This window comes from Aulostomus chinensis, chromosome 18 (genome assembly GCF_037954235.1).
Source record: "Aulostomus chinensis isolate RoL2024-O1b breed Wild chromosome 18, RoL_Achi_v1.0, whole genome shotgun sequence".
Taxonomy (NCBI): Eukaryota; Metazoa; Chordata; class Actinopteri; order Syngnathiformes; family Aulostomidae; genus Aulostomus; species Aulostomus chinensis.
Window position 1 is genome coordinate 17732319 of NC_141337.1, and position 13007 is coordinate 17745325.

The window sequence follows — 13007 nt, forward strand, 5'->3', positions numbered from 1 at the left end:
GAAAAAAACACATCTTCAATAAATGGCAAATAAATAAAAGTAGTAAAGTCACGCTCGGAAATGTTCGGAAACTTCAATGAAGCGACATGAATTTTAAATTAGTGTTTACTGCGCTGATAAATTCAATTTGTTGGCCAAGTCAGAAGATTTAAGATAGGAGGCCTTTTGTAGATCAACTCAAAAGGAAATCATTCTATTTTTGTTTTGTTTTGTTAACTTTGCTTAAATATGGTGGATGGAATTTAATGTCAAACCATAATAATAATAAAAAAGGTGTATTCACATTAAAAAGTAATAAAGGAATCATAAATATGTAAACTCCTAAAATTACTAATCTTATTGGAACATTTTTGCTGCACACATGAACTGAATACATTCTCACTGATTAAATTTGGAAGACTCCTAAAATACAAAGAGGAACGACCTCTGACGCAGAGGCTGTAGTTTGTCATGAAGGCAAAAAAGACACCTCGGTAGATAAAGTTGGAAGTCCATGTTGTGGGGGGTGGAAGCGCAGGCGACATGGTCCTGTGACCAAGATGGGACAGTTAAACCTGGATATGTCTTTCATACTGACACCCCGTAAACAATATCTGAATCCTTTTTTTGTTTGTTTGTTTTGTTTTTGGTAATCTGAATGGATTATTTCTATTGAATCAACAGTCGAACAATTTTGTATGATTGATTTATTTACGTTTTTAAAGTTGATCTCATGTTTTGCTTTTGTCAGTGCATAAAGGGGGACAGCTCCGTCAGCCAGGGGAACCAGAATCACAAATCACAAGATGTCAAAACACAGATCAGCGCCCAAATTGAAACTCAGCCTAGTAAATCATTAAATGCTTTTGCAGGCAAAGAGATTAAAAGACGACACACACACAAATATTATACAACATGTAACTAGTTGACAAGCAATTTTATTTTTAATGGATGTCATTTGAAAGATGTCATTTATTGTGGCACCTCAAAGTGCTTTTAATGAAAATGAATTTGCAATAAAAAGCAAAACAGGATGTATAACGTAAAAATAAAACAAATTGCATAACAAATCAAAACCCTACAAGTTAAAACAGCTCTTCGTGTCATCGATGGAAGTTTGAGGTGAAGCAAAGCAGCAGCAATTGTGTAAACCAGTTTCTTTTCAGCCAAGATTTGAAAATTTCACTTTGTGTCTGTTTTTCTGGGTCAGATAAAAAACATTCTTTGTATATTTTGGTCCAAAATACAAGAAGCAGTTTGTTCTGCTAATGTGGGGCTTTATAGAAGTAGAGATGAAAATCTCAACAGATGCGACTGCCTTGATTAGAATGTCCTGAGTCCCTCACAGGAAAGCTACCTCTCCTTCTCTCTTCTTTCCTCCTCACACATGCTGTCTGCCTCTGCCTCTCACTTCCCTTCTCCTCTCCTTTCTCCTCTAATGAACAGAGCAGGTGTGTCAGGATTTTCTTGTTGTGGTGGATCAGTCCTCCATGTAGACGGATCCTCCGGTTGCTGTCATTACACATAATGTTAACGCAGTGTTCCAGTGGAACGGCAAGGGTCAGAGTCACAAATGGATCTTGATTCTTACCCAGATGACAAGGTTTAGGTTTATTGATTTATCAATGTAATGCCTTTTTAAAAAAATAAAAACATGTTGCTGTGTTACATTTAAATAACGGTCTTTTGGACATCTTTGAGTCCTGCCTTTGTACACATAACTCTTCTTGGGTCTCCTGTCTTTTCACTTAGTTCCTGGTGTGTGTGTGTGTGCGTGTGTGTGTGTGTATTGGTGGGTGGGTGGGTGTGCATGCATATGTATGTATGCAGTTGCAGGCTTGCCTGTGTTTACTGTATGTCAGTGAAGGATGCAGTTGGTAAATATGTGTGTGGGCAGCAGACATTTATGCTGTGCTTGTCAGTGTGTGTGTGTGTGTGTATGTGTGTGTCTGTGTGTGTGTGTGTGTGTGTGTGTGCGCGCGCGCGTGTGCGTGTGTGTGTGTGTGTGTGTGTGTGTGTGTGTGTGTGAGGTGCTCCTCTTATGAATGGCCCATTGTGTGTTCTGCTTCATATCTCCACTGGCTCAGCCAAAGAAAAGAATCTAGTTACTTCAATTGTGTGAGGGGGAACATCTAAAGGAAATTGATATATGGGGGTTGAGATAGGGGTGTGTGTGTGTGTGTGTGTGTGTGTGTGTGTGTGTGTGTGTGTGTGTTTGGGGGGGTCAGAGGGTGTGGGGTTATTGGGGTAAGGGTCCCAGGTGAGACTGGGAAAAAGGAGGGAGGGACTTAAATTACCTGTGGATAATCTGTAATGGTTTTCTTTGACCATTCAACTTGTTTTTGCTCACACTTTTTAGTATTTTCTTCTTCTCTATCTATAATAGCCCATCCAGAGATATGTGTGTTTTGCCAGTGAAGCACAATATTGGCACTTCAGTTAACAGAATTGTAAATCTTGAAGCGCTCATGCAGTTGAACTGCTCTTTGGGCAAATTGACAATCTTGGCACTCATCATATTATTTTTAAAATGCACTTTACAAGGCAACCGCTGTTAACCCTGGGAGGTATAGACTTTTTCTGCACTTCCTTACCTAATGTATGAAGTCGTTTTTATTGTGTAAACAACTATACCGCGATCTGCTCCCTTAATTGCCCCTCACAGAGATAAATAAAGTTTTCTGAATCTGGTTCTGAAATCTGAAAATCCAATGTTGACACAAATCTATATGTAGCGTTTCATCAGATTTTTTTCACGATAGTCATCCTTGTAGTTAAGTGAAAGGCTGCATGCATCTTAGTCATATTAAATTGAAGTTCAAACAAACACTTCTTCTGTGGTCACAGCTTTCAACTCAACCAGTGCTATGTGACACTACAGTCACTACTACTGCAAATGACAAAAGTCCGTAATGTTACAAGACATAAATACCTGTTATTGTATATAAATTTGGCCATAAGCCTTTTTTAGTTGCTGACTTAACTGTTTATTCATGGGGACTAACAAACTAGACAAATAATTCAGAATGCATAGCATCTACTGTATCATGCAGTACAAAACAGTTGGCTGTGAGATTTGGCCGCACATGACCTTTGATCGTATCTGAAAAACTGCTTGTGCATCAGGCTTGTTCCATGGGACGGCCACGTAGTCGCTACCTGGGCTCAACTTCCCTTGTGAGTTTTAACAGTCAGCAGCAACCAATGACCTCAGACCTTCTAACTTAAATCTGCTTATCTGATGTGGAACCACGAGTGAAGCAAAGCCCTCTGGACCATCCCTGCAATCAAGGCTCCCTCTGGTCATCTTGACGACATTTAGTCACTCAATTTAGGTGGAGCTATTTGAGACAGTGAGATGCTGACACTGTTCAAATGTCCCTCACTGAAATCCAAGTTCACTGTGGAAGTCCATCCATTTCCATTTTCTTCTGCTTATCCTGATTAAGGGTCGCAAGGGGGCTGGAGTCTATCCCAGCGGCTTTCGGGCAAGAAGTGGGGCCAGTTCATCACAAACACCCATTCACGCTCACAGTCATGCCAACAGTCAATCAAGAGTATCAATCAGCCTCGTCTGATGTCTTTGGACTGTGGGAGGAAGCTGGAGTACCAGAGAGAACCCACACAGGAACAGGGAGAACATGGAGACAGGAAGATCCTGTGATGGAGCCAGGACTCGAACCTGGAACCTTCTTGCTGTGAGGCAACGGTGCTGACCACTGCACCACCGTGCAGCCACTGTGGAAGTCATGGAACCTTATTAACTTTGTCCTGTGGTGATGGGTGGGTAAAGATGCAGCTGGCTACAGGAGGCTATACCTGTAAACCCAAACATATTCTACCAGGATTGCCAGCTCTGAGGTTCTTTCCCTCTCAGACTGAAATTTTGCTTTCTGGGTGTGTTTTGACATTTTTTAAAAATCTACTTTTCAACAGTTCTGTTAGGTTAATCGTAGAACATAACCTAGATGGAATATCAAAGTAAAGATTTGTAGGCATGGTTGCATTCCAGCCATCCATCCATCTTCTTCCGCTTATTCCTGTTAAGGGTTACGGGAGGCTGGAGCCTATCCCAGCAGCCTTCAGGTGAGAGGCGGGGTTCACCCTGGACAGGTCACCAGTCCATCACAGGACCAACACATAGAGACAAACAACCATTCACACTCACAGCCACACCTACAGTCAATTTAGAGTATCAATCAGCCTCGTCCCCTCTTGATGTCTTTGGACTGTGGGAGGAAGCTGGAGTACCAGAGAGAACCCACACAGGAACAGGGAGAACATGGAGACTCCACACAGAAAGATCCCGTGCTGGAGCCAGGACTCGAACCCGGAACCTTCTTGCTGTGAGGGGACAGTGCTGACCACTGCACAGCCGTGCCACCCTTGGTTGTGTTACATTATGAAGTAATATCCCTCTGTTCAAAGCCATTCCAGACACATGACTGTCCAAAAAGGCTGAGGAGGTTCAGTTGTACAGTTGTTTACAGCCAATGCTAAATGCTTGTTTGATCAACTCCATCGTCTATGCTGCACGATGCTCAGGAACTCCTCCTGAATGCAGAAAGAACACTCCTCACTCCTATCCTTCATGCTTCAGCCTTCATAAGAAAGCATGAGAATAAAGCATGTAAAACTGCCTCAAATTAAAATGATCCCACTTTCCACCAGGATTCTAGGAAAGCCCCCTGTCGTTATAGGCAAAGCTCCAGGATCTGATGCCATCCTAGCAGAAATCTATTAGGCTGGAGGGCCTCACTTAGTCTAGAAACTGGCCAGCCTCTTTTAGTTTATGTGGAAATTCCCCAGGAAGCCATTCAGCAAGCGTTTAAGGATGCCTCTATAATCCATTTGTAAAAGAGGAAGGGCAATCAGCAGACCAGAAGCAGCCACAAAGGCATCTCCCTACTGTCAGTTGTTGACAAAATCTTTTGCAAGAGTTCTGAACTTTCTAGAAGTCCACCTTGACTGGGTCTGCTGCCTGAGTGTCAGCATGGCAAAGGCCAGTGATCCAATCACGCATCATTTTTTCCATGGCATCTATAAAAGAAATACCAAGAGGTCATGGCCAGTATCATGCATTCATTTATCTAACAAAAGCATTTGGCAGTCGACTGGGAGAGCTTGTAGAATACCATGGTCAAATATGGGTATCCTGACATTGGCATAGTGTTTAAACTCGATAACGTGACGTTGTGATATAATGTAATTTAAGGATGCCTTTTGTCAACATTTGGAAACCAGCCATGCAGGCTAAAGCTGTGCCATTTACTGTTACAATTAATGAATGGGGATTTCCCACTACACCATTAACTAATAAACTAAACTAAGATACCTGCAAGAACTCTTCGATACCTTACCGCTTAAAAATCTGGTGAAACAAAGCTGTGCCCTTGCGCCAGTGCTCTTCAGCCTTGTGCTTCCGTCATGCAACAGGAGTCATTCCAGAATAACTCTGCAATTCGGTTTACCTTTTGACATTGGGCTATTGAGTGGTCTCCAGAGAATATAAGCCAGTTCCACAGGGGGGCGGAAGTCTACAGACCAGCATTGACAAGTTGCACCCAGCCTGCACACCATCTTTACAAACAAGTAGTCAGTCTTGCACTGTGAACTTGGGTGGTAATGATGTTAAGATCACAATTGTCAAGGTCATTGCACCTCCTGACAATCTATGCAGCTCCATGAGGGAAAACACTGGCAGGAAGCAGAAGAAAAATTTGAATTTCCATCAGGCTTCTGTATTGCCACCTGTGTATGGGTGCAAATTCTGGAGAGTCTAATAGTGCCATGACATTTAACCACTTTCACATGAGCTGTCTGCAGTTACTGCTGATATTCAAGTGGCTGGAGAGAATCTCTGATACTGAGGTTCTCAGCCAGGTCAGTATGCCTAGCATGTCCACCCTATTTGCAAAGCACAATTCACATGAACCAAATGCCAAAATAAGATAACCATATACCAAAACAAGTCTCATTTGGTCTGCCAAGGTGTCCCTTAATAGTGCCACAAGAATACACCTAAAGCTTGGAACTAACCTGCCTGCTGATGTAAAGTCCTGGAGAGTCTTTGCTCTCACAGAGGAAAGACTCTCCTACAATATATCGAAGATGCAGCAGCATAAATAGACGATGAAAGGACATGTGGCAACGTCCTCGCTGAACAGTCCAGTCTGCCATTGAGATTTCAGGGTTCGGATTGGTCTGTTCAGCAATCAGCGCACTCGCCAACACAACGAGGCAGTCCATAGTTAGCATCAAATATGGTGGACAAAAAAGGACAGGTGATCATTCACCTTTAGTGGGATTACATTAGGATGGTGTTACATTGATTTTTGTGCATGTATATACTAGAAGCCTTAGATCCACTGAGCAGCCAGAAGCAGCTGAAAAACATCGTACCTTGTTCCATCAGCCGCAACAACAGGCAAAGAAAGAAATTCAGGAGGGATGATAGACAGAGAATCCTCAACAGTGCCTGGAATTGTTTGTAATTCTTTGTGGTTTTGTTCCTTTATGTTTGCTGCTCTGTGTGTGTGTGTGTGTGTGTGTGTGTGTGTGTGTGTGTGTGTGTGTGTGTGTGTGTGTGTGTGTGTGTGTGTGTGTGTGTGTTGGTTTTATGGGGTCAGAATTTATACCCCACACACACGCACCTCTACCGTATGCAAATGTAATGGAAAGATTTGGAATCTCCAAAACAAACCATCTCTGTAGGATGAAGGAGCATGCTAGAAAACTGATAATTGGGTGGAATAAGAAAGGCGAGGGACGTGGGGATTGAGTCATTTGCAGGAAAATGCAGAAAATGATGTTCAAGAATTTGGCTGAGAACAAGGGTGTCCTTTGTTTGGGTGTTTCTGCAGCATGTCTGGCTGGTTGCTGTTTGGGACATGATCATCACACAGTGATGATCTGCCCCTCTAAAAATGTTCAATTTTAATGGTGTTCTCATGGACTGTTTTTCCCCCTGGACATAAGATAGAATTCTCATTAAATATCTAATTTGGCTTCACATCCTGGTGTCTGAACTCAACACTGTGCATTTCAGATACTTGTAAACAGTGACAGAACATTTTCACATGTGCTGCATGTTCACACACAGTTTTAATAATCTGAGATAGTTCTTCAAAACTTAAATATAACCCTCATAAAAGGATTTATGTTTTTGCAGCTGAGTGACTGCAAATAGGTTAGTTACCGTCTTTGTTTTCCACTCAACATCAAAATTTGTATCTTTATTTGCAGATCTTTATTATTGTTGTGGCCCTCTGACAGACTGGCGACCCATCCAGGGGTGTACCCTGCCTCTCGCCCAATGTTAGCTGGGATAGGCTTCAAACCCCCCCCCCCCACACACACACACACACACACACACACACACACTTAATGGTTAAGCGGTGTAGAAAATGGATGGATGGATGTTATTGTTGTATGTTGTCAGTTTTTCCTGGTTTAAAAAAATCCTTCAAACTTTGTGGAACTAACCTTTAAGAAAATTTTGTTCCCGGTTATTTTGGGAGGTCTTTTTTTGGGAATTTGACCTGGTCTTTGCTTCTTTTGTGTCTACAGGACAGAAGTTGTTTTGATGTGAGAAGAAAAAACAGCATTAGGGAGAACAGGAAGATGGGTGATGCTTCTTAGGAGGAGATATGGAAATGGAGCAGAATATAAAAGTCACTTTGCAATCATGAGTTTTTCCTTGGAACATTGAATTAAGGAGCGTGAACGGGAGGGGGCCTCAAGGGTTTGGGGGTGGCTGGCTGCAAAGATGCCTGAATGAAAGAGTTTGTTGTTTGATTCTGGGAGAAGGAGATGAAAGGGGAGAGGAAGATGGTGAATTTGTCGGGCGATACTCCCCTCTCCCATCGCCTTCTCGCCCTGCGGCCCTCCCTCACTTTGTCCATGTGAGCGAGAGTTCAAATACAGGGCCCACAGCTGCTTGTTGAGACACACACACACACACACACACACACACACACACACACACACACACACACACACACACACACACACTACACTGCTTCTATCACAAAATGAACAAAACTACATTGCCTGTTATTGTAAACATTACTCGCTCCCCTCCACCCTTTACCCTAAACAGAACGCACACCCACAAATAATTCTAAGATCAAATTTTAATCAAACTGATATGTCTCAGAACATGCGCACCAACCAAAATGTTCTTCTTTTGCCAAAATGTCTTCACTACTGGAGTCAACTTGAAGTGGTTCTCAAAAAGATCATAAGATAATTGAGGTCTGAAGTTTAGTTTATGCTTCTGCGTTGCGGCGACGGCGTAACGACAGCGTCGACCCTACACCGTCATTGAGCATTCGAAGTTCTGCGTCGAGGGAACGTGTTGCTCTGCAATTCACTGCCAAGCCACTAGGCGGGTGTGGCTGTGTCTTTGTATGGTTTCGGGGGGCTTTTGTCGGATTCCTTGGTGGTTGTACTTGCAGACCTCCTCAATAACCCTTTCTTTGGCTTGATCCACGTCAGGCTACGGTGTAGGGTCCGCGTAGGGGTCTGCGTTGACAGCGCAGGTACGGCGTTGCCGCGACCCAGAAGCAGAAGCAGAAGCAGAAGCAGAAGCAGAAGCATAAACCAGGCTTTACCAATCTCTCTCTCTCACGCTCTCATTCTCTCTCTCTCTCTCTCTCGTCTCCCACTTATATACACACACACACACACACACACACACTTTGGCAAACACATGTTGGCAAACACACCCTGACAGGGGTGCACAGAGCAACAAAGACACCATTACTGTCTCTAAAGATCACAAAAAATATATCAAAACTCACTGAAACATTATGGGTAATAAACATTGTGGTTATGGATTAATTGACAGATGGAGGAAAGTATGCAATAAGTCATGCTGCAATACAACATCCCTTACAACTAGAGGGCATTTTGCGAGTGCACAGCCTTCACCACGGCACGGCAATTTGGAGTTACGTCCACAGACAGGACCTTTGAGACTACAGTACTCAGTGAACCCATCCATCCATTTTCTATACCGCTTATCCGTTAAGGGTCTCGGGGGGCTCGAGCCTATCCCAGCGGACTTTGGGCGAGAGGCGGGGTTCACCCTGGATGGGTTGCCAGTCCATTGCAGGGCCATCAGGGGCAATTAGGAGCTCAGTATCTTGCTCAAGGATACTTTGACACAGTGAGGATCAAACCAGCAACCTTTTAGTTGCTAGACAGCCACTCTACCTCTGAGCCATGCCGCCCCCTTCAGCCAACCCTATGCAAAAAAAGAAGCAGTTTTTCACTATGTTTAAGGTAGAGTCTTTTACATTTTTCTTTGAAAACAAAATATAGACTTACACAAAACAAATCTGGCTCAATCATCACTAATGAGCCTCTGGACATGTGTGGTGGTGACTGTCTACAGAGCCACTGCTCTCTGTATGTATTTCAATACTTTTGTTTTGTTGGAACATTTACGGGCAGGGAGTGAGTCGGTAGTCCCGTGGCATTGGCAGCATGCAGGTGAGGTTGGTTGTAAAATAAAACACAGAGACCACACAAAAAAAATGGCGGAAGCGGCAAAGAAAAGGAAATACAGCCCTGCTGAGGTGAAACAACAAGTGGTTAAAGCTCATTCCAGAACAAGAGTGAATCTCAGTTTGGCTTTTGAAGGAGAGACTTGAGATGAAGCGCCATGCAGAGCTGGCCTGCTTTCTGCAGGACAGATAGGTGACAAAAACTCGTGGTTTGGATGTGCAAGGGCAACATTTAGCCTCTGCTAATCAGTATTTAGCTTGTTCAAGCCTGCGTTTAGAATGTGCTGGCTGGCAGTTTGCCGGGGGGGGGGGGGGGGCATACACCTCCTCTGCCACTGAGTCCGGTCGGAGGAGCCCAATTTCAATGAATGCTGTGTTTACAAGCTACAACAAACCATGCTACGGTTCTACCTTTAAATGGTTCCGCTCCCCTTGGCCCATACTACCCCCCCCCCCCTTAAAGTCTAGTAAAAAAAAAAAAAAAAAATCAGACTCATAGTTTTTACATAATCCCACTTACAGGAAAAAGCAGTTCTGATCACATTACCTTGGTTTAAGTGATTACGATGAAATCAAAAAGGCAAACAAGGGGTTAACAAAGCCAGTGCACCTCTGGGTAGCTACAGGAGCGTTAAACCAATCTCTGAACCCATCAATTACATCTGACCTCTGGGGACAGGAGTTTCTGGTGTAACTAGCAGAGATCCAGCCCAAGAATTCTCTGCTCTGTCCACTGCTCATTGTTTACGTTCCGTTATGGCAACTTGAGAGGATGTTTCAATTGTCTCAAAATGAGTCCGTTTACATTCAGTTAACAGTTTAAATTCACGCGAATGGCTTTGTTCAATCATCAGACTGTGTCCATTTTTCCATTTTGGAAATGTGTTCCATCTGTTTTTCACTTCACATGGACTATTTACATAGATGCAACTGAAGCCAATTAAAAAGTGATTGGTTGAAGCAAACATGAAAAAAAAAAACCTGAAGCTTCTCTGTCCCAGCATTTTCTCCTCTGCCTACAGATTCCATATGCACATGCAGAATCTGTCCAAAGAGATTGGGTCGAACAGTAGTGTTTTCACATTTTCATTTGGGTGGTAATTTCAGATTACTGACCTGGATTGCTTCATACTAGACACATGGTTTTGTCATTGTGTCCACTCTCAGAAATTCCTAGTTTTTTCAAATCAATTTTCAAAGGATGACTTTGAATGAATTTGCTGATTTCCATGCCACCTTTGTTTATAAGAATGCCACAGCAGAGCCTGTGTCTGTGTGTGTGTGTGTGCCCGCGCGTGTGTGTGTGTGTGAGAGAGACAGTGTAGAACACTTGTAGTCTAGTTGTAGAGTTGAGTTGACAGTTACGTTGGTTTGAGTGTCACTTTTGCATGGATGACCAAATGAAACCCTTCAGATGGAGAACATTATGTATTTATCTGAGTTTGAGCTTTTTGAACTCCTTTTTAAGACACTTTGAATAACGCACGCTACACCACAAAATACTGGTCTGCTTTTAAATGTTGTAATGTAATATTATGCCTTTACTTTTATGGATTATGAATGATTACTATTCACAGGATTACTAAACACAGGTCACACATGAAAAAGGTTTATTTTCATAGTATAAGATACAAATCCGTGTTAGGATTGAGTTGAATTTCAGATGGCAGAGTTGAATTTTAAATGGCTGAAGGAGTCTCTCATCGTTTTGAAAGGAGGCTTAAACAGCATAATTTGTTTAAGGCTTGATAGTGCTAGACATGGTATAAATATGTCTCAGATGTTTTTGCTTTTATTGTAAGTATGAAGTTCAAGTGTTAATCTCATTTCCCCCAGAGAAACTATTTGTTCATCTGAAGGTCAAATAGTTCCTATCTGTCATGTATCAGCTGCGAGTGGCTTACCACTTCAATGCTTTAAAAAAATGCATATCTGTTTTAATGTTCTCTATAATCAGATATCTGCATATGAAAACGCAATCAGTTGGCAAGGGATTAAGGTCTGCTTTCTGTTTATCCAAGTGGTGATGAACAATTATCAGTGGATTTTTGGTTCCAGGAAGGTAAACGGTCATGTGGGGAGCAAAAGGGAGGGGACACACTGGTGAAATGAAATGCAGTCTCCCAATTAATTTGCAATTATCTGACAAAAAGTAAGCATTTGTTCCTGCCTACACCTGCATTCTGGGAGGTTTTTAAACCTGGATAAAACCACCGTTAAAAGCTGATGGGCCGCTTGTCCCACTACAGGTAAAACATTTTTTTTATTTTTTTTCCTGCTGCATCACATTCGATGTCACGAGTGTCCCTTAAAAATCAGGCTGAATAATCAGTACAATAGAAGGCAGCATGGAGGACAGTGATGGCATTTGTTTTGCTCCAGTCTGCTTTTCAAACTCAACACTGACTGACTGACTGTTGGAGCGCTGCTTGAATGCATCTGGGTTGAATTCGTGGACGAGATGACAAAAATGTGCAGAAGTTACACGCGGAGGCAACAAGCTTCATTGCCTCATTGTGTGTGGTTGACGTAAACGACTGGGTTCACACCGATACTGTGTTCACATTCATGCCAATCAGAAATACCCAAATCTGCTGCAGGGTCATTTGACCTGGGATTGAAGGCCAATTCATTTTGTTCTCATGCAGACAAAAGCCTGATGTTATAGTTGCTTTTATGGCCGGTGAAAGGGGGATAGTTTATCTTTATTCATGTGTTGGTTGTCAAATAATGCAGTTGTAGTCTTCAGCTCTCAAACCCAACTCTGTTTTCTTGTCTCTAGTTTGTAAGTGGACTGTAACTGCAACCGTTCCTGGCCTACATATCTGCTATTTTCAGATGCAAATTGCTTTATTCATGATGGAACACACAGCACATGGCTACTTGGCTACTTTTTAGCGTACAGAAACACAATAACAAAATCATCTATGAATATGAAACATGGAATCTACCCAGAACATTTCCACCTTTTATTTGGATTTTGATCACAACTGTTTTTCAGGTTTTCATATTTTGGTGTTCACCTCTGGAAAAATAGTCATTTGACAGCAGGAGCTGTGGCCCCATTCTTCTCCCGTCTAAGTTGGCTCTCTCGGGCCAAAAATATTTTGGGAATCTGTAATTGTACACCCTTAATCTAGCAACAGGGAGACAGGTGAAAAGCAGCACAGGCTAAAATGGCTGCTGTTTGCTGGAAGAGTTGCCCAAATGGGCCTGTCTGAATGAACTCCTCTTTCGCTAAACATGCAGGTAATGTTCCACACTGACTGAGAGAAAAAGACTCAATGTTTAATTGTTGGAGTGAAAGCAAAATGGATCCATAGCAGAACCAGAAGCAGCTGATTAAAAAAAGAAAAGAAAAGAAAGAAAGAAAGACCAAGACACTGGAGGCCCAGAGATTTTGGAATAAAAATGTGAAACAGGAAGTATCTGGTTAGGTGTTGTTACAGTGACAGAAAGATCAATGCAGAGGGTCTTGGTGCATTGGAGGAGCAACAACAGAGGAAGAGGATTTCG